The sequence below is a fragment of the Varanus komodoensis genome, unplaced genomic scaffold (genome assembly GCF_004798865.1).
Source record: "Varanus komodoensis strain SLA01 unplaced genomic scaffold, ASM479886v1 scaffold6_1, whole genome shotgun sequence".
NCBI lineage: Eukaryota > Metazoa > Chordata > Lepidosauria > Squamata > Varanidae > Varanus > Varanus komodoensis.
Genome location: NW_025336345.1, coordinates 1595640 through 1616275, shown reverse-complemented (window position 1 = coordinate 1616275; position 20636 = coordinate 1595640). Strand labels below are relative to the sequence as shown.

At 47.2% G+C, this 20636-nt stretch overlaps 1 protein-coding gene across 1 annotated transcript in view; it reads right to left on the bottom strand.

Annotated features, from left to right (window-relative positions):
- The window catches only part of LARP1 (La ribonucleoprotein 1, translational regulator), a 137656-nt gene extending 124128 nt beyond the window's left edge, over positions 1 to 13528 (bottom strand). The window contains exon 1 of the mRNA XM_044451039.1: positions 13398 to 13528. The gene's annotated coding sequence lies outside the window, so the exon portion shown is untranslated. The remainder of the gene's footprint in view (positions 1 to 13397) is intronic.
- Between the last annotated feature and the right edge of the window lie 7108 nt (positions 13529 to 20636).

Here is a 20636-nt window from a genome sequence, read left to right as displayed (position 1 = left end):
TTCCACAAGGCTTCCCCCCATTGTTGCAGCACTTCTACCACCTGCCGTACCCCACTGCTAGCATATCCAATGGTGAAAGATGAAATTAGCTGCAGTTCAACCACATCTGAATGTCCCAAGGTAGGTACCCTTGGTCTACGGTTATCGAATGAGTTTGCAGTAGGATAGAAATTTGAAACGGATATTTCCTCATTCAGAGGTCAAGTCCTTTGACCAAATCATACCACCATATAGATTAAGACTGTCTGAACCCAGCGGTACGAGCAAGCCATGGCTTGTAACCATGAACAACCCATGATGAGAAATCATAGTTTGTTGTTGGGTCATGAACTGTAGTTTGTCCGCCATGTTATCTTAGCTGGGTGCTGATAATAAAAACTCACATTTCAACAACTTATTGTTCAGTGACAACCCACAATCTGCCTTTGAGTGAAGGTTATCCTGTTGATTGAACCCATTCTGAGGGTGATGGTCCTCTACCCTCCAAGGCCATATTAGGGGTGACCAACAAAGAGGCCTACATCTCTGGGAGGCCATCTGCCCCAGTGCCTTGCTGTCCATGGACACTTGCTGAAATAAAAGTACAGGTGCCCTGATGAGTTCTACTGCACCTGAACCATCTGGATTAGCTGGTATTTTGCCCACATGTGCTTCGCCTTCCACTGCCCCCTTGAGTCCTTTTTACTGTTTTTTTCCCCTGAGATCAAATGCCCTCTTCTCCCCTCTCCATACTGCTCTTTAGAGGTGTCCTTGGCTGACAGGACCCTTTAAAGACACACAAGGTTTGCAGCATATGTAAATCAACATATGCACCTTTGTGTGTGCTTTTGGTTTTTGTCTTGTGGGTCTGAACCTGAGATCTTAGATGCACCTTGGCTTTCTCCAGCAGCTGGACTAGAAAGGGTTAAGCAAGTCCTGCCTCTGCCTTGCCCCCTGCTCAAGACTGCAGTCTCCCTGTGGTGGCTTCTGGTTTAAAATTACCTCCAAGGGAAATGTACACAGGGCTGTATGATACGCATAAGTTTTCAACCGTAACATTTTAAGCAAAGACCTTGAAGAACGCCTGGCTTGTAAAGTCAGCAAACGTAGACAAACAGCACTTAATCACTGCAACTGTGGCCAGGCACCAGCGAAGGTTGGCACATGCAAACAAACAGGAAGCGTTTCCATGCGATCACACACGCATGCACACAAATTCGGGCTGCAAGCAGGGCCTCCAGCCCTGACCTCCACGAGGACATCAACCCACATGGGCTGTGGTATATGTTCCGCTTGGCTTCTCAATAACAAGCCAGAGCAAGCCGGCTCGGCTGGTGCTGCCCCTGGAGAAGGGGCTCCAGACCTGATGCATGAAGCCCCCACCAGAGGGCCCAGGCCACTGAAACAGGGCACCTCCTCCTGGTGCCCCAGGAAGGGGCTGCTCTGGGAGGAAGCAGGGAAACAAGTACCTATCCATCTCCCCAAATCAGAACATAGAATATATGGATGGATATGGCCTGAGGCGCATTTACAAAGCTTCTTATATTCAAAACAGAACAGTTGTTCTGAATTCCTGGTAAAATTCCTGGTAAAATTGGCTGCCTGTCCAATTATTTAACCATGGAAAGGGCCCCATGTTGCCATCTCTTGCCGGTAAAGCCGCACCCTCTCCCCACCCCGGCCCCTTGCCAGCGCTGCCTCGCATTCCAGGCAAGCCGATGCTTGGCTTAGCCGATGCTGTTTAGCAATCGTCCCCCTTGTTTCTCCTTGCTGCCAAGAGATAAACTCCAGTTTCTTAACTCACATAACCCAGAGGAGGGCTCCTTTTCTCCAGATGCCTTAAAGATGCTGAGTCATTGCAGTGAAGCCCTTTAAAAACACATACACAAAACCCCAAGCCAATCTTGATTTTTTTTGTGGGGGGGAAGGAGGAGGAGGAGGAGGAGGACAAGGAGGAGGAATGGGCAGCCATACCCAGCCCTTGTGTGGTGTTATGTGTGGTGTTATGATAGGCTGCTGCTAATACCATACAGCTTCTGATCTGTTTCCTCAACCAAGTGTCGCTGTTGTCTGTGATTCAGTCATCCATCCCAAATGTATCTCGTATCTGGCAGGGAAACTTTTATATCCCATTATCCCATACCCTTTAGAGTAGCCTCCCTTAACCTTCTGCCTTCCAAACATGTTTGGACTGCAACACCCAGAATTCCCAGTCAATGGCCCTGGATGGGAATTCTGGGAGTTGTGGTTCAAAAGCCTCTGAAGCTTAGCAGATTGGGGAAGGCTGCTTTAGAGGAACCCTTATATTCCAGTGCCCTGGATTTATGTATGTATGTATGTATGTATTTCTTTATTCGATTTATATCCTGCCTTTTTCCTACAAAGGCAGCTTGCATCATTCTTCTTCTCCATCTTATCCCCTGTGGGGATAACAACCCTGTGAGGTAGGTTGGGCTGAGAGTCTGTGACTGGCCCAAAGTCACCCAGTTGGCTCCATGGCCGAGCGGGGACTCGAACCCGGATCGTCTGAGTCCCAGTCCCATGCTCTTAACCACTACACCACACTGGCTCTCTTTTTCTGTGCTTATGCCTGGTTAGACCACTAGCAGTGTTGGGCTGGCTGAAGCCAAAGGCCCCAAAGTGTTACCTCCTTAATACAGGGTACATGACATGTACCTCATAATGGTAAGGATGAGACACAGGGGGCGTGGGGTATTGACTTGAGCCATGTAGAGAATGGACAGGTGAAGCCCAGCTTGAAGAGTTCATCTAGTTTACAAATGGGCATGCTTTTATCTTCCTATTGGATCATTAGATTGAAGTTAGATTAATAAGGTAAAACTGGAATATGTCCACTGAGAATCAAGCATCTTCCTATCCTAGTAGAAGAGATCACCAGTGGATGGAGTAGAGAAAGGATACCATTACCCATGCCTTGCTTCTATCACAGTGAGTGTATTGCAATGCACGCTACACGGGGCTGCCCTGAAGAGCATCCAGGTGTTTCAGTCCATGTAAAATGTGGCAGCCAAGCAACTAAATGGGCCCTGCTATCGTGATCACACCATGTTGATCCGGAAAGATCTGCACTAGGTGCCAACGGTTTTCCACTGGTGGCCTTAGACTTTACAGCACTGCAAGGCTTGGGGCTTGGCTCTCCGAAGGACTTTGGAAGAGGCTCCTGCTTGCAGAGGCTACTCATGGGGCACTTGCGAAAGGGCCTTCTCCTGCGATACTCCCACATGCTGCACATAGTCATTTGGAGTTGCAACTGGTCTCCACGCTCTCTGCCTTCAGAAAGGGGCGTCAAGATGCACCATTTTCATGTGGCTTTTACAATTGTTATTGCGGTTTTTAAGATTGTTTTTAGTGTTTGACCGTGTTTGTATTTAACTGCTTTATCCTTGTTATCACCTTTGTAAACAACCTTCAGAAAATCAGTATAGAAGTACCATCAACAGAACTTCTGATTTCCAGGCCAGGTTCCTTCCAAACTCACCTATGGAGGACAAGGGCTACACTGATGCTTCGGGCAGTTTTTGGAATAGGAAAGCCAGAAAGCAGTTCTGCTGATGGTGGATGAATGAATAAGCCAGCAGTACTCTGTGCATGATAAAGAGCCAGCGCCGCACAATTTTGCACCAAAGCACATAATCAGCACGGCACAGACACAGTTAACTGCACCTCAGGGTGATCAGGCTGGGTGGAGTTCCAGAGGCAGCGAACATCCCATGCCTCAGAGATAGCTCGGAGCAGGGCAGAGTTGGGAGGAGGACAGTGACAATGCACACAGATGGAAGGACTTCTCACTGTTGGAACTCCACTGAAGAGAGATGTCAGAGCCCAACACAGAGCAGGCGGCGGGAGTGGCTTGCCCAGCGAAGCAGCCACCGGCGTGGACATGCTGTTCTCCCAGATAGTTGTGCTCTCTGGCACTAGGCTGAGGAAAGCATGGCAGAGCACAGTCCATGAAGAAAGGGGGTTGCCCAGGAGGAGGAAGAATTTCATCAAGGGATTCTTCATTTGGAAAGAGGGACAGAGCAGCTTTCCCCAGCCTGGCACCCCATTGGATGTGCTGGACTACAACTGCTATCATCCCAGCCAGCACAGCTAATAAGCATGCTGCCTGGGGATGACAGGAGTTGTAGTCAAAGACTTCTAGAAGGCACCTGGGTGGAGAAGGCAGATGTAGAAGCAGGCACGCTATCCCTTGCAGATGCCCGGCTGTGGTCCAAGCAGGCACGTTTCAAAATAATGCCAGAAGAAGCGCCAGGTCACATGGGACGTCTGTTGAGAACATGAAGGCTGGCTCTTGTGCAGCTCTGCCTGTGCCCGGCATGCTTTTCTTTAGCATTGTACACGTCTGTGGACAGGACCGAGCTCTTTGCCAACATATTCAGGATCTTGTGAACAGATGGTCCAGTCAAGAGGCATTAAGCAAACAGTGTCAGTCTTGGCACATTTGTCCCACCTCTCTATTTTGAAAACAAAATTTGGGGACTTCCTCATGCAGAAGTTTTAAAAAGGGGGTTGTTAGAAGACCTTTATACTGAGTCAGTGCTTTTCGTGTTTTATCATTTGTATCTGTTCTTTGTTGTGGTTTGTTCTTTTTATGGTACATCACTGAATTCATTGCTTTTCTAAAGAAAAGTGACTCATAAGCATATAACTAATTAAAAAAAATATGGCTGCGAAATTTCTGCCTGGCATCAGAGCAGGCACAGCAACATTCCTGGGATAAGGCATTGCCCAAGTGCACGCTGCCCCCAGGACGGACGAGTTGCCGGTGTCTCCCTGCAGCACTTGTCTGATTCCTTTGCAGTACCAGTGCAAGAGTGCCATCAGATGTTGGATGCCTGTGGAGCATCAGTTCAGAGTCCATCCCTTGCTAGACAGTGGAAGGATCTGTGCCTCGGCAGGAAGGGGCTCTTAGCACGGTGGGAGCCCCGAGGGTGTCTGTCAAGGAGACGATCCTTTGCATTATCCATAGCTGCTCTGCAAAGAGCTGCAGTGATGTCAGCAGCTGTGAGGAGAAAGCAAGGCACATCCAATGTTCCTTTGCTTTGCTAGACATGGGCATCTTCAGCCACTGGCCTTTGACCAGTTGATCCAATTGGATCAGGACTCCCTACTGTATCATAGGCCCACCCACAAGACTCACAACAGCTGCCATACAAATCTGGGATGAAACAACTGAGAAGCAGGCCTGCAAGTGCATGTTGAGGCTAAAGGTGGGTCCTAGGCCTGAAAAGGTTGAAGGGAACTATTCTAACAGTGGCGAGAGAATCATAGAAGAGTAGAGTGGGAAGGGGCCATGAAGGCCATCGAATCCAACCCCCTGCTGTTGCAGGACACCATGTTACACCATCCCATTCAGGTGGCTGTCCAGTTTCTTCTTGTATGTCTCTGGTGTGGGAGAGCCCAAACCTCTCTAGGCAGCTGGTTCCACTGTCGTATTGCTCTGACAGTGAGGAAGCTTTCCCTGATGTCCAGCCAGAATCTGGGTTGTTGCAACTTGAATTGATTATTCCATGTCTTACGCTCTGGTATCAGTGAGAAAAGATCCTGACCTTCCTCTTTGTGACAGCCTTTGAGGGACTTAGGGAGAAGGTGATGTTTTCATTGCCTGGGCAGAGAGTATCAATACTTTCTGGACCTCAGCTTGCAAGACCAACTGATGTGGGCATGCCACTATTTTTGTATTTTGGGCTAGATCCAGGATCTGCTTTCTGGTAGAGGAAGTGATCTGCTCATAGCGGCCTGATCTTGGGGAAATCTTTTTCTGCTGCCCTTCACTATAGCTCACCTATTCGGCAGAGACTCTGGACTCTTTGTGGAGAATGTTCAGGGAGCTGGGGTGGCTGCCATGGGAAGGAGGCAGTGAGGAAGTGTTCCCTTCCATAACTGGGCTCCAGAAGTGACCTTGCAAAGTGTATGCACTCGGTCTCTCAAGAACAGGTCCTGGTGGGCCCACCCTTCTTTTTCTGGCAGTCTTGCCTCCCATAATTCAGCCCAATGACTGCCGTTTCAGTGCAGTTGCAATAAACAAATATTTGCCCCTAGTTTTTAACAAATATGGAAATGAACCATTGGAATTCTTTTGGCAATTATGTCTTGCCTGCATTCTGGCAGTCAAGGGAGGCTTACTTATTAAAAACCAAAAAATCATACAGACCCAGTGAACAAAAGGCAAGGAAAGGCACTGATTTATGAACAAGTCTCCTGGGTTAATATAGGGCTGGATACAGATAAGATCAGCACAAGAGTGAAGCACGGCCTTGTCCCTGCATTGCCCAGCTTTTTTGCGAAAAGAATAGCCTTGCAGATGGTACAAGATGCACTTGGGAGAAAGGCTGAGAGCACACGATGTGGCCACCTTGCAGGCAAAGCCCATGCTACTGATGGTGCCAGCTCTAGGCTTGCCAGCAAAGGTAAGTCAGAAGAGGAGGAAGAGTATAGAGTGGGCCCCTTGAAGAAGTGTGGGCCTTGGGGAGTGCCCAGTGAGGCCTGGTCTTTGTGCCAACCCTGGCTACTGATGTACAACCCTCCCATAATTGTCAGAGTACCTAGAAATACTCTAGATCAGGGGCAGCCAGCTTGGTACTTTTCTGGACTATGACTCCTCAAATCTCTGATTCTCAGCAAGGAGTAATTTATGGGAGTTTCAAAGCTCTTCTACACAAAAAGCTGTTAACTGCTGTAGCTACTTTTGGTTTAATCTCTGAACTCTAGGCAAAGGGCATTGTTGTGTAGTAGAAAAGTATAAATATCAAAGAGGAAATGAGACACTCTTTCACTTTTATAAATAAAAGTTGTGCTTTCCCTTTTCTAAAAAATGAATAAATAGAAAATGCTGTTTAGATTCAGATGTGAAACTGGAGCATCACCATGCTGCCTAAACAACTGGTAAACAACCATGAGCAGGGGATGATGAGTGCAGAATAGATGCCTCATTTAGCAAACTTCACAGTCCTGGAGTGTCCCAGGCTAGTTGTTCCGATCTGTAAAGTGCAGCTCCTTCATTGTTTCCATCATGTAAAGTTAGGCCTACATGTTCAACACGGGGCAACCATATCTGCATGCAACCATAGTATGAATGCGCCCAGTAACATATGGTCAGAATGAGATGAGCATGCTAAAAAAATAAAAATAATAAAAATAATAATTCAGGGGGGTGGGGTTGACCCTTCCTCAGAGTCATTGCAATTTTGGAAGGGGGAACTTTCTTGAAATAATTTTTGAATGAGTTATCAACATGTATTCAATGGTCCTGGAGATAGGATGCACAGCATTTTTATGAATTATTTTAATTTTATGTTTCATGTTTTCATTTTAATTATATATCTTTTAATTGTGTTTTATGTTGTAAAATTAATTAAAACATTAAAAAAGAGATGTGTGTGCCTTAAAATGGCTCTGGGTGATGAACCACCATTTTGCCCCAAGGATGCGTCTTTTGGTCCTTTTGCTTCTTTTTGGGATTAGGGGCCCTGGCACTAACAAATAGTAAGCACTATGCAGCTCCACCTTAACTGCTTTTGCACTTCAGAAAGCTCAAAAAGAGCAGTGAGGAAACACAGATGAGCTATGAGCAGAAGAAGTCATTATCTGATCCCCTGTAAAATTCCATACAAAAGGGAGGGCAATGATGCTGTAAATGCCTCTTCTGGAAGCCTCTGAAATTTCTGAAAATGGGACCAAGTCAGGATGAAATGCCTGACTAGAGATTGGCTTTGCTGCCACCTGCTGACCACAGTGGAGCAAAGCAGTTTTGTAAATAATTTCCTGACAACATTAGTACTGTGTAAACAGGGCTAGGAAACAGATGGAGGTAGATTTTCTTTGACCTTCATTTTGTTTGGGATTAAGGACTTGGGGACCCATTGATGACCGTGTGCCTTTTAACTCTTTGTACATGTTGTTCACTTTTATGGTCTGTGGATAAAGACACGGTGAGCAGCTTCTATCTGGCATAACACAAAGCTGGATTCCCAAATGGGAGCCTCCCCAGGGAAAATAAGGGAACACCGGGGGATACTTGCAACCTGCCTCCATCCATGCACGGGTGGGAACACAGTTATTGTTTTGGTTGGTGTTGCTAAGTGCCATCAAGTCATCTCCAAATTACGGACAGCCAATGAATGCTCTTGAAAGGGTTCTGTCCTTGACTGTCCCACTTAGCTCTTGTAAACTCCAGGCTGTGGCTTCTTTGATCCACCTCATAGCTGCTCTTTCTTTTCTTCTTCTGCCTGTGACTTTCCCTGGCATCACTGCCTTTTCCAGTGAGTTTCCTCTTTTCATGATGTGCCCGAAGTGCGACAGCTTCAGTTTTGTAATTTCTGCTTCCAAGGCACACAGTACAGGTTGAAATGCCCTGAAGTTGTCCAGTACTGACATTATCCTTAACACAAAGACAAATTACACTGCGCTGAACAAAAGAAGTGCAAATAGACATTGTCAAACAAACATTTTCCCTGGATTTGTGAACACTGAAATATTAAACTGAAACCGGAGGCTGCTGCTTCTCGTTTGGTTTTACCTCCCCATCCTCTTGCAATTTTAGTCATCCCTACACCCTTTTAGTCTTCTGAAACCTGTAGGTAAGGGGCCAGACTATTATTATAATAAAAAAATCAGAGAAGAATGCCCCCCCAAAACATGTATACTGGAGCCAATCTTACTTCTGCAAATAATCTAAAATATCTGGAGGGTTGGAGAAAGCAGCACTAGTGGAAAACTGTTTAGGAACTCAGGTCGTTATTTTTTGGGGGCACCAGGCCAAGACCTTTTTATTTAAAAGATATTTTAATTGTTAATTTGACTATTTATTGGGTTTTATATTGTGCCGAGATGTCTCCAAATTTTTAAGGTTAATTGTGTGTATTGTGTCTGTTTTGTAAGCCGCCCCAAGGCTCGTTGTGAATGGGGCGGCATAGAAATGTTTAAATAAATAAATGAAAAACAGGTATAAAGTTTGGAGTGGGAGCAACCTAAAGTAATAACAATAGCAATAATAAAGTAATACCCACTCTGTGCAGGCAGTGGGGCTGCAAACTGTTCTCCTGCTCCCTCCAAAAACAACCTAGTTCAAAAAGGGAATGGTCAGCAGTGGAACAAATATTTGTATGCAGAAGATACTGGGACTGATCCTGGTTCCAAAACAAACAAACATACAAAAGGAAAGAAACAAGGATTCTCTGGCAAGTGATTCAAGAGGCTTCTGTCTGGAACACCAAAAGGCCAGTGGCTATCAGCTGGGCAGCCAAGATCAAGATGTGGTCCTCTGGTCCAGATTTGGTCCTACAACTCTCAGCTCTGACCAGAATAGATGATGGCAAGGGAACGCTGGGAGCTGCAGACCAAAACTGCTGGAAGGCCACAGGTTGCTCACTCAAAGTCCAGCTGCCTGACCCAGAATCAGGCAGACTCCTTTGCCGGCCTCCACACAGCAGATGTGCAGTCAACAGGCTGCAACTGTTCTTCACATGGAACACCCAGGAAACGTGAGCAGCAGAGTTCGGGGACAGATTCAGCAGCCCTGCCTTACATCACCTGCCCCATTTATATCTGCTCGGCAGCAGCAAACCACACTTGAAGTGGATAGGGCTGCCCAATTACACGTGGAGCTGTTTGTGGTGGGGGCAGGAAGCCGAGGAAGAGAAGTACAGAGGTGGAAACGTAGTGGGGGGAAGCCAGAATGGGCAAAGAGATGGAATGAGGTGGTGGGAGTCCTCCACAAACCATGAGTCCAGAGCCTTTCCTGGCCGCTCGCTGGGTAGGCACATGGAAGCAAGCAAGAAAAAAAGGGGTGGCAGGAAAAGACAAAGGGCATGGGTAAGCCTTGCTTGTTTTGGATTATCTGGGAAAAAATGCCCCCCAGAAATTACCCGGAGGGAATGCAGCTCTCAGCAAAGAAAAGGTGTCCCACCCTAGTCTGCTACTCTGACATCGAGTTAGAGGGTGATATTCCAACCATCCGAATTCATGCTTGCTTCATGTGCTGTGGATGCTGCCCACCAGGTGGCATCTTGGGACTTCCCAATAGACCTCAGCATGCCTGTCACCCACTGCGATTCTACAAAAAGCAGCTGCTCAGCTCCCTTTCAAAAGAATCATGCTGCCTTCCAAATTATTCAGATTTTAAAAACCACCACCATCCCCTTAAGAGTGCCTTATTTATATCTAGGAACAAAGTAAATACCTACATACTGAGTCAGGAGTGTGGTTATGTTAGTGTTAGAGCGTGTCCAATGTTCCTTGGGAAGGAAGCTAGAGCTTCCCCTCCACTGCTTTAGGTCAGGATTAGGTCCTCAGGCCCAAACTTCTCTTCCACTGCTTCCCCTCCACTGATCAACATGTTCCCCAGCTAGCAGGATCAGACCCCTTTCATGTACTATCTGATTTGCTGAAATACTGCAGAGCCGTGCTTCTCTTAAAGCCTGGACCTTCTGCCAAGGAAAGGTCACTGGATTGAGAACTGGGAATCTTCATTATCTTTAATTCAGAGATTCTCGAGCACAAAGAGCAATAGAATGGATTTTTATTGTTGGCATATGCATAGCAACAGCATCTGTTGCTTAGTGCCATCAGTGGTAGAAAATGCAAAAACATTAAGAAACCAAGTTAAAACATTATAACACAGGAAAGGGAGAATTGGTGCAGCTCCCTCCTTTCCATATCATCACTGAACTGCAGGCCAAGATTTTCCTGGACTGGTCCAGAACCCTCCCTGGGATTGCACTTAAGTTGCATACTGAATCACACACTTTCTTGCCAAGGACTGTCGTTCTACCAGGTAGCCCTCATGCCTGGCTGTTGACACTGTCGGAGTCTTCAAAGCTGTGGGAACAGATTGCCTGACATCATGAACAGAGAAAGGCAAAATGCAGAGAGCGGTTTGAAGCCTGGAAGTTCCCAAATTCCTGCTAAAGAGGCTGTCCTGCAGGTAGATGTTCTGGCAGAGGCAGTGTTAGGGAGGCTGGAGGCCCAAAACTTTTCCTTAGAGCCCTGAATCTCTGAAAGGCCCCCAGCCCACCACCCTGCTGTCCATGGGCACTTGCTGAAAGAAATGCAGTGGTCCCTGACGACCTCTGTGGCGTCCGAACCCTCTGGACCAGTGGCTTTTTGATCACTCGTGCTTCCCCCCACTGCTACCCAGCTCCATTTAAATTCAGCCTGGGTTTCCCTCCCCTGGAATCACATGCCCTCTTCACCCCAATTCCTTCATCCCTTTGTACACATAGGGGTGTTCTTTGGAGGCAGGGTCCTTTAAACACACACACACGAGAGAGAGAGAGAGAGAGGGAGAGAGAGAGAGAGAGAGAGAGAGAGAGATTTTGGAGCCTGTGCCTTGGGTAAGGCTGCCATGACAGCGAATTCAGAGGAAGAGGCTACATGGCAGAAGCACTGCTCCTCCTGGCCTTGCTTCTCCCATGGCACTACAGCACTGGCAGGCACCCTCCTGCAAGCCTGAGAACCCCCCGTCCATTCTTTAGAATACTGTGACAGGTTTTGCTTTCTTTTCCTCCTCCAGCGGATAGCTGGCTGCACGGCAAAGCAAAGCCTTGGCCTCTGGCTCCTCACCATCTTGACTTCTCTAGAAGGAGAGAAGGGAGGGACACCTGCTCTCGGCACTTGATAAGCAGGCAGGACGGCAGAGCAAGCAGGGGTGCAGAGAGGGCTGTGGAGTGATTGGGGGGGGGGGGAATAAACTGTGCTTTGGCATGTGGGCCCAGACCCCACGTAGTTCTGCACTGTACTTGTCCTTTATGAGTAGCAAGGCCCTCGTCGCAGCCATTTTGAATTGCCATGTCCCTGAGACAGCCATTTTGCAATTAGTCATTCACACAGGGCAGACTTTTAGTGGTGGTGTCTGCCACAGTTCCCAAATTTCCAGATGTACCCATTGGTCCAAAGGCTAGAGAGCCCTGACCCAGCTCTCCCACCAACCTCTAAATCTTGTCACCCATCCTCTTTCTCAAACGGCTGAACTGAATATGACTTCAGTTTTGCTCTTCATTAGAAAGGAGCCAAGGGCAAGCGATGGGACCTGAGAAGGAGCAGGACAGAAGCAGCAAGCCTGGCCTCCTTTCCCGCTACATCAGTAAAGGTCAGATCTCCAGGTTGTTACCCAGCAACCCCATCAGCAGCTCTGCCTCCTCTAAATTACTGTTTGAGCTCAGGCACACTGCTTCCAAGGTCATTTATGCAGAAATCAAAGCCAGAAAGACGTTCAGATGGCCTGAACGAATGACTGAGGACAAATGTGTTCCAAGTCTGCAATTCTGTACACACTTAATGAAAGCAAGCCCCACTGACCACAATGCTGCTGCCATGGGACCGGGCTATGTGCCGCCCACTGCTATTTATACTTTCATTGAAGCTTTTTATTTATCTTATTTTTATATGCATGAACAACAAAGGCTATAGACCACAAAACATAAGCAATTCCTCAAAAGGAAAGCAATGCAAGAAAATAGCCGAAATCCAAGTGTCCAAGACAATTACTGAAAGCAACCCATGCAGCCCAACTACCCAAAAGTAAGTTCCACTGTGCTGAATGAGGTGCAATGTGGTACAGCAATGGGGTACAGACTTGGAGCTGCAGAGGATTCTTCCTCCAGAAACAAGGACAGTGGAATTCTCTCCTTCTAAGGTTTCTGCTGCAGTAACGATGGAGATTTCACGCTTGCTTAAAAGTCTTAATAGTTGGTGCATTGCTTTGCTTTGTTTTGATGATGCATTGTTTTTAATCTATATGCTAAGCTACCTTGAAAATCTGTTCTGAAACAAGGGATGCAAATATTTAATTTTTTTAAAGGGCACAAGTCTGTTGATTTATTGATTTTGTTCAAATAATTACTGTAAGTCAAAAGAAGGGTACAAACTTAAGCATATTTACTAAGAAGTCCCCTTGAAATAAGTGGGTGGAATTTTCTTCCACGTAAAGATCAGCCTTCCTAGAACAGGCTGGGAACTTTAGACTTCCAGCTCCCATCATCCTTAAAAATTAGTTCTTCTGGCTAGGGCTAATGGGAGTTGAAGGCCAAAGGGCCTGGGCAGGGGCTGCTCCAAGAGCGATGGTTTGTAGGTACGCAGCAGAGCCTCATGGGAGTTTTCTGATACTAGATGAGGGCGTCTATCTGGCTTGGTTTGTTCCATCGTGCTGTCAGCAGCAGCTCTTTGGAAGAGTCTCCTGGGGAAGGGAAGTGCCAGGGATTACACCTAGGACCTTCCACAGGCAAAGCAAGTATCTGCCACTCTGCTATGGTGCCTCCCAGTCCAGCAGTTTAGCAGCACCATCTTTTAATCAAGCGAAGGGCAGGGCAGGATCCTTCTCTCTGCACCTTAGGATCTCTCATATAAATGGTTTGTGCCATATTTCACACAAATCTAAAAAAGAAGGAAATGGTGCTCACCTTTTGTGAACTCCTCTTTGTCAGTCCCCTCTGTGTAGCCCTTCCTTGATTGGAGATGATCGCCACTGATCCAGCTGGGGAGTTTGATGGAGTTCCACCGGAGCTTAATTCCAGGGAAGCGGGTTGCAGGCTTAGATTTCTCCACTGGCGTCAGTCCTGCCAGGAAGTCTTTCTCTTTCTCTTCACATGTTTGTATTATTATCAGCACCTAGTCTCCTAAAATAGATTTCTTGGCAGCCCCAAGAGGAGAAGGGACAGCTCTGCTATTCTCAATGGCCTTGGCCCTGTAACTTGGATACTCCCCCTGTGCTCCTCACTGAAGCACAAATGCCGCAAACAGAAAGCTGAAGAGATGGCCTAGGCCTCTCTTTTACCGTGGGCTCCTAGAGGCAAGGTATGGCCATGAAAGCGACTCCTGCTGCTATCGTGGACAATGAAATCCACACAAGACCACATGCCTGTGGCTGATTATGGGGTAATGTACAGGCCTGTGTATAATGAACAAAGCTGCAGCTGGTGCCTCATTGCTAGTGCCTTCTTGACACACATGGCAGCACAAGCAGCCTCGATAAGGACTGAACTTTCTATGCATCTGTGCCAAAACTATGAGCTGCGGACTACCCCATCTACTGTGTACCCCCATGATGGAGACGCTCCATCTCAGCTGAAGAGGCACACAAGTGTGAGTCAGTCCCTTATTCTGGTTGTTCATGCAGCTGGGTCTCACATAAGAAACGAGGAACCACCATCAGCCTTGCGTGCAACGGATCCTTCGCCGTTGTCCCTGAATTCCCCCCTGTGGCCTTGTAGGCTTGCCACAGCTTTCTTCCTGTGCCTTTAAGATCTGTGTGGCCTGCAGAAAATTAAGCTGGATGCCCCCATCCTCAATGGAGCAAACCCAGAAATGATGCTCCAGTTTGGCTGCAGCATGGCCAGCTCTTCCTCTGAAAGCTGTTTCCCTTGCAAGGGCATTGCTGGGAAGAGGCAGTGGCAGTGACGGCACTTGATTTACAGAAATTGTGCTCAAGGGTTTGGTCATCAGGACCATCAGCATGAGCAAGGCAGGCAGGCTGTACTGGGAGTGCGACCAGACATTCTTGTGAGTTTACTCCGCTCGATCAAGAAGAAGTCTAAGGCTTTGTTTGCTTTTATTGCTCTTCTTTAATCTGATAGCCCTATCTCACATGCTTGATTAAGGCTATAACCCTATATCCTCTTACTTATAAGGAAATCCCACTGAGGAATCATGCAGGAGGTTTCATGGTAAATGCAGAATGGCTGAACTCTGAAATGAGAAAAAAGTATGCAGCTGTATATAAGGCACTGAAGGGTGTGCTAAAATCAGTCATTTGCACACTTTGGTTCAAATTTAATGTCTCGCCTGTCTGGATGGCCACTAAATCAATCCACAATAGGAAGCAAACTAGCCCGCAGAATTTGTGGGAACCCTCTCAGGTTTGAGCTGTGGTTCCATAAAGCCAACCGCTTCAAGTTGCAGGCCCGGAGTTGTAAATATTCCCACCACGCACTTGACACTGATTAGCCCAAACAATCTGCACATTCACGTGTGGGTTTTCCTTGCTGACATCTGCGTTCCTCCCCTCCTCCTTTTCCTGGGGCTGGCTTGCTCACTAGGCACAGGGCGGGCGGGCGGGCGGGCGGGCAGTGTGTGCCTCAGGCTGGGACCGGGGGTTTCAGATGGGATTGCCCCATGGTAATAGCTTGCTCAGATCCCCGGTTTTGACATTTACTAGGTGAGAGTGAAGGGGCGTGCCCCAAAGCCCTTCAGGAATGTTAATTGGCTAAAGCTGTGGCCAATGCAAAGCAGCCTGAAACAGGACAGGCCAACTTGTCTGCTTGGCATTAGGAGTACTTAGGATTTGATTTTGAATTGAGGCTTACAGAGGCCAACTGCAGCCTTGCTCTCTGGCGTCTCTTCATACACAGGAAGGATGGCAAGCATCCCACCAGTGGGGAAATCATTTAATTAGGTGCCTCCTCCATGTTAAGACAGAATGCACAGGATTTGCTGATCCTTGTCAGCTGAGCGGCTGGCCTGATGGCTTGACACAAATGACACTGGCAAAGGGATCCTGTGAGAAGGAATGGGAAGGAAAGACAAGCAGCCTCTGGTAACCAAAAAAATCCAACCCAGCATGTTGCCTCATCAAAAGCTTGTCCCTTGGAGCCCAGCTCACCCAAACAATTAGTTCAGCCTCTCCAACCTGGCATCCTCCAGATGTGTCGGGCTGCCGGCCTCATCATCCCCAGCCACCAGGGCCAGTGCTCCTGCTTGATGATGGGAAGTCTCATCCAACACATTTAGAGTTCACCGGGTTGAAGAAGAAGGAGTTAGTTCAATGATCCCTTAAATTCTCATAATTTTATTCTTTGCCAGTTATAGTGTAGTAAACCAAAAGTACATCATTGCTGCTTGCTCTGAAGAATCTGTCTGGATGACCATTTGATGCTGTTCTGGAGTAATGATGCTTTATAAGCATGATATTGTAAACAAATCCTTTTGCAGCCCTTTGCTACTGAATCAGCAGAACCTAAAAGGCCTCTTAGATACAAATCGTACAAGTATGCACATTGTTTGGTGACTTGTTTGAATGCAATGGAATGCAATTCCATTAAAAATCATTGTCCTTGAGGGATAATAATAGTTATATCTATAGCGTTTTGATGTGTGATACCCCACATTCGCACATGCTTTCATCACTTCTTGTACTCATCAGATGACGCTCCTTTACGTGTGAATCAGCCCCCTGCCTCTAGTAGCCGTGTGCGAGGCTTGGGCTGCACAGTGTTGTTACTGTGGGCCACCGCTAGTTGGAAGCAAATTACTTCCACACAACTGTTTTACTTTGGCCATTTAAGCCCCCCGTCACATGGTATTAAATGTGTTTCGAACTTGATGAGTACACAGGCTGTCCCATGGCTGTCGTAGGTCATCCCATGGCAGTCCCATAAGATTTCCAGAGCATCTGCATACACTGAAAAGTTACAGTTGGCTGCGGCTTTGCAGATCATGTTCAAGTATAAACACAATGGAAAATCTGCATGTGGGACTGTGGTATATACAAAGCCTTCATGCTAATTCCTATACAGAAGTGGTTTTTATGTAGGAATTTGATAATATGTTATGTTTTTAGCTCTTTTATTGACTTAGCTGGGGTTTTCTTCAGAGCATAGAATGAAATGAGAATTACAGATGGATACCAAAGAACAGGGCTGTCAGCTATGTCGGAAAATATACACAAGTCCTGGGAATACGGGACAGATGTATACAATACATATTTAATCCAATCTGAACCTGGTTTAATTGTCATAGTCCCTCACCCCACAACAAACAAAGGGCCCTGTAAATTGCTATTTTGGAAGCACCACTAAGATATGCATGGACAACTTATAGCCTTCCATGTGGTTTTGCCTACAATTCCCATCAGCCTTCATCATTGGCTATAGTGGCTAGGCCCAATGGGGGTTGTAGGCTAACATAGTTGGACAGTTAAAAGGTGTCTACCATGCTCTTAGAAAACCTCTTTTACATACTATACTTGCTAGGGTTCCCTGTCTGAAAGCCATCAGCCACATGAGATAACCTGATTTGAAGCAGTTTAAAAGTGTCGTGGAGACTGACCCTAAGGAGATCTCAGCAAAACTTAAAAGTGAAAACCATGCTCTCCTTCATATGATTCTCTGATTAAGATTGCCAAGCACTGAAGCAAAAAAGAAAAAGAAAGAAAGAAAAGAAAAATATGAGATGGTATTGTGGAAATAAACTGTTTGAATAAAGTCTTAACAGTTAGTATGTTACATAAATTCGGAAGTGAGAAAATTAAGAACTGACAGGCTGAAATTTTTGGTCATACTAAAGAAAGCATCCTAAAATGGATATGAATACATGGTGAAAGGGTGGGAAACGGGGAGGAAACCACAGAGAAGGTGGATCCATGCCACAGGTCCATCTTCATCATGGAGGGAAAGAAAGGCAACACTGGGTCTGGCTGGGGGCAGGAGGAGGGGAAGCCAAGGAGGGGAAGCCATTTGCCAGTACACAAATGGGCAATATGAAGTTAACACGAAGTTTGGTCCATAATGGATCCACGCAGTGCGATGCTCCCTCTGAAGCTGCTTTTCATTGCAAGCACATCTGCCGGGGCTTCACTGCATGCATGTATCTCTCTAATCTGTTGACAGGGGCCAGGGTGGCCAGGTGTCCTCTTTTACAGAGGGCAGTTGTCTATCTGAAGGGCTGCATCAGGTCAGTTGTCTATTTTGAAGCCATCCTTTCTCGAAAGACCAGTCTAGAGTACGTCTGCTATAAAGAGAGGGACCAAGAGAAGGAAGAGGTTCTCCATTCACGGCACCTAGACAGCAGGCTGAACAAGGCACACAGGCCTTCCGTGCTGTATCAAGATGTATTGCCTTCCCATTGACACTGTGAAAATAATTCCTAAATTTGCATGTGCATAGGCAAATAAGTACATGCAGATTTTATGCAAATCACCACCCTTTTAAATCTCGTTCTTTGGCCACACACTTCCTCTTTTGTAGAAATAGCCACACTATTTTCAAGGCACAGAGCAACGCTTGCTGCAAGCCACACAACAGAGTCAGTAGCAGAGTTAGAAATAAGCTTCAGGAGCCGCGTGGCTGAGTTTGACCATCAAGGGCCAGGTTTGGTGCTGCCTTTCAGTCAAGGGTGGATCAAGAGGAAACAAACAATTGGGGTAATTGTTTCCTACTACATCCCTGGGCAGGCATGATGGTTTTCATTTGGGTCATTAGCTCTTCATTGGCCAAGGGCAGCGATTTCTCGTCCCCAGGACGCTGAGGGGTTAAAAGGCTCCTAAGTGCCTGCCCAGGTACTAAAGAGCTCTTGTGCTGTTGAAAAATTGAGTGTGCACACAACCACTCAGCAGAGGACCGTATGGCATTATATTATAATGTGCTACGGGTTGAATCGTGCTGATTAGCACATGAAAAACAATTCCAGCAGTAAGGAATGCCAGTAATGACAACAAAGGGAGGGGAGGCAGAACGAGAAGGGGGGGCGGTTATAAAAGAAGGAGGCCGGAGGAAAAATATAAAGCTTGCGATTTGTTTGGTGAAAAATTTACAGCCAGCGAGTTCATAAAATCATTTGACTGCTGGGTCTGTCACTGCAGGCTGCCTCTTTTTATAGGGCTTGGTTTCATTTTTATAATTGAGAAGGGCTTCAAAAGAATCGTCGACAATTAGGACCCGCTAGGGGGATGGAAACCAGATGCAAACGCTCCTAGTCTGTATAGGCAGTCATGTGCAGGGCCATAAAATAAAGCCAGGAGGGGGTGGGATAAGGGTGGGTCTTGGAACCAGCCCGCCGGGCCTCTCCATCTGGAACCGCTGCTCGGGCCTCGCTGAGCCCCGGCCTGCTCCAGCAAGCACTGCCATGAGCTGCTCCTCCTCTTGCCAGGCACCTCCTGCAGTTTCCCTGTTCCCGGTCAGCAGCACGCGCAGAGGCGACCCAGGCCTGCATCTTTATGTGCATTTTGAGGTTGCCGTCAAAAGGCTAACCTTAGCCGCTTTCTGTTCTCCTTGCACCCCAATTGAAATCCAAACAGGAAGAACAAAACAGTACCATAATCTGAAAGCATTACTTGGAATAGTTTGAAATGCGTATCTTGCAATGTTTTTCAACATTTTGTGAGAGCTGGTGTCGTATAGTGATCTAAGTTCTGAACTGGGGTCCCAGGGGATCTGGGTCCTAGTCCCTGCTCAGCCATGGGGCTCCCTGGGTGACTACGGGCACGTCACAGACTCTCAGCCCAGCCTACCTCACAGGGTTGTTGTGGGGATAAGATGGAGGAAGAGAATTATGCAAGCTACTTGAGTTCCTTGAAGAGAAAAAAAGGCAGAATATACATATAATAAATAGAATAAATTTCAGGGATGCATTGCCCATGTCACTTGCTTTCTGGATATTTGAGGCAGGTCTAAGTTTTCAGAGGAGCAAGAAGAGGGTGCCATTTGACCCTCAAAAGGGCAATCTTGCTTCTTTTTCAATTTGGGTCATGCACCACTCAAATCTCAGTCCTGGAGGTTGCATCTGATTCTTCTAAAATCCCCACTCCAGCCAGCCCTTCATGTTTCCCAGGTGGCCATGCTGCTTTCCCTGGCCCTGAGCTGTGGTTGTCTGATGGTTTTGTTCAAGCCCCCACGTTCTAAAAGCTTTAAATGCTTCTCCTAAGCCTTAGTGGCTCTCCTAAAGCTTTAAGTTAAGTTTGCTCATGTTTTGGCTCCCCTGGAAAGTGGATCCTGAGAGCGTCAGAAAATGGAATACAGCCCTTGGGCTGAAAGGGGTCCAAGCCTGACTTAGCAATTTCTGTTCTATTGCTTTGAGTGGAGGCATGGCTAAAGTGATGGGGCTGAAGGAAGCAGGTCCCCATACCTTTTAGAATGGAGCAGGGGAGGGAATTTCAACTGGCACATTTTTTCTGGTCTCTCAGGATGAGCTCTTGCCTGCCAACATCTATTACCAATTTGTTAAGGTGCAGAGGGCCCACTACCCACTTAAAGCATTCAAAGAAAGCAAACAAACAGCTCTCAAATGAATCCATTAAAAGCTGAGTGTGTAACTTGTCTTCTGATAGGATTTGCCTGTGTTCACATACATAAACACTGCACACAGGTTTCAATAAAAGAAATGCATGCAAAGCAGAACCAGGGCTATAAGGGGGAGATTTGCATGAAACACTTAGCCAAACAATTGGACTTATAAGCCACCCCACTGCTGAGGCATCTAACAGACAACGAGGCACATCATGGGTAGGGTGCACCTGCCTCCCCTCCACTTCCCTTGGTCCTCTTGCAGGTGTGCCAGTCCCCCCCCCCCCCGCCCTTTTCTACACAACTGGGAAGGGGGATGCAGCACTCACTGACAGCCTCAACCCAACTTGCAGGCTGTGGGGAGGGAAGTCCTGCCATGCAGAGTGCAGTTCTTTGTGTCTGGTGCCACAGCTGCTTTGCCGCAGCACAGGATGGGGGAGCTGAGCTGTTCTCTGCTTGGTCTACTTTAGAGGAGGGTGCAGCCGCCCCTTGCCTCTGAGTGCTGCCAGTCAGTGGGCAACAGTGGCGAGCAGCACGATTCCATGGATGCTCTGACAGCCACCCAAGCAGCAGTGGGGCACTTTGTGGGAGGCTGAGCCGCAGAGCAAGAGTGGCAGGGGGATTTTGCCGCACTCACCAACCAGC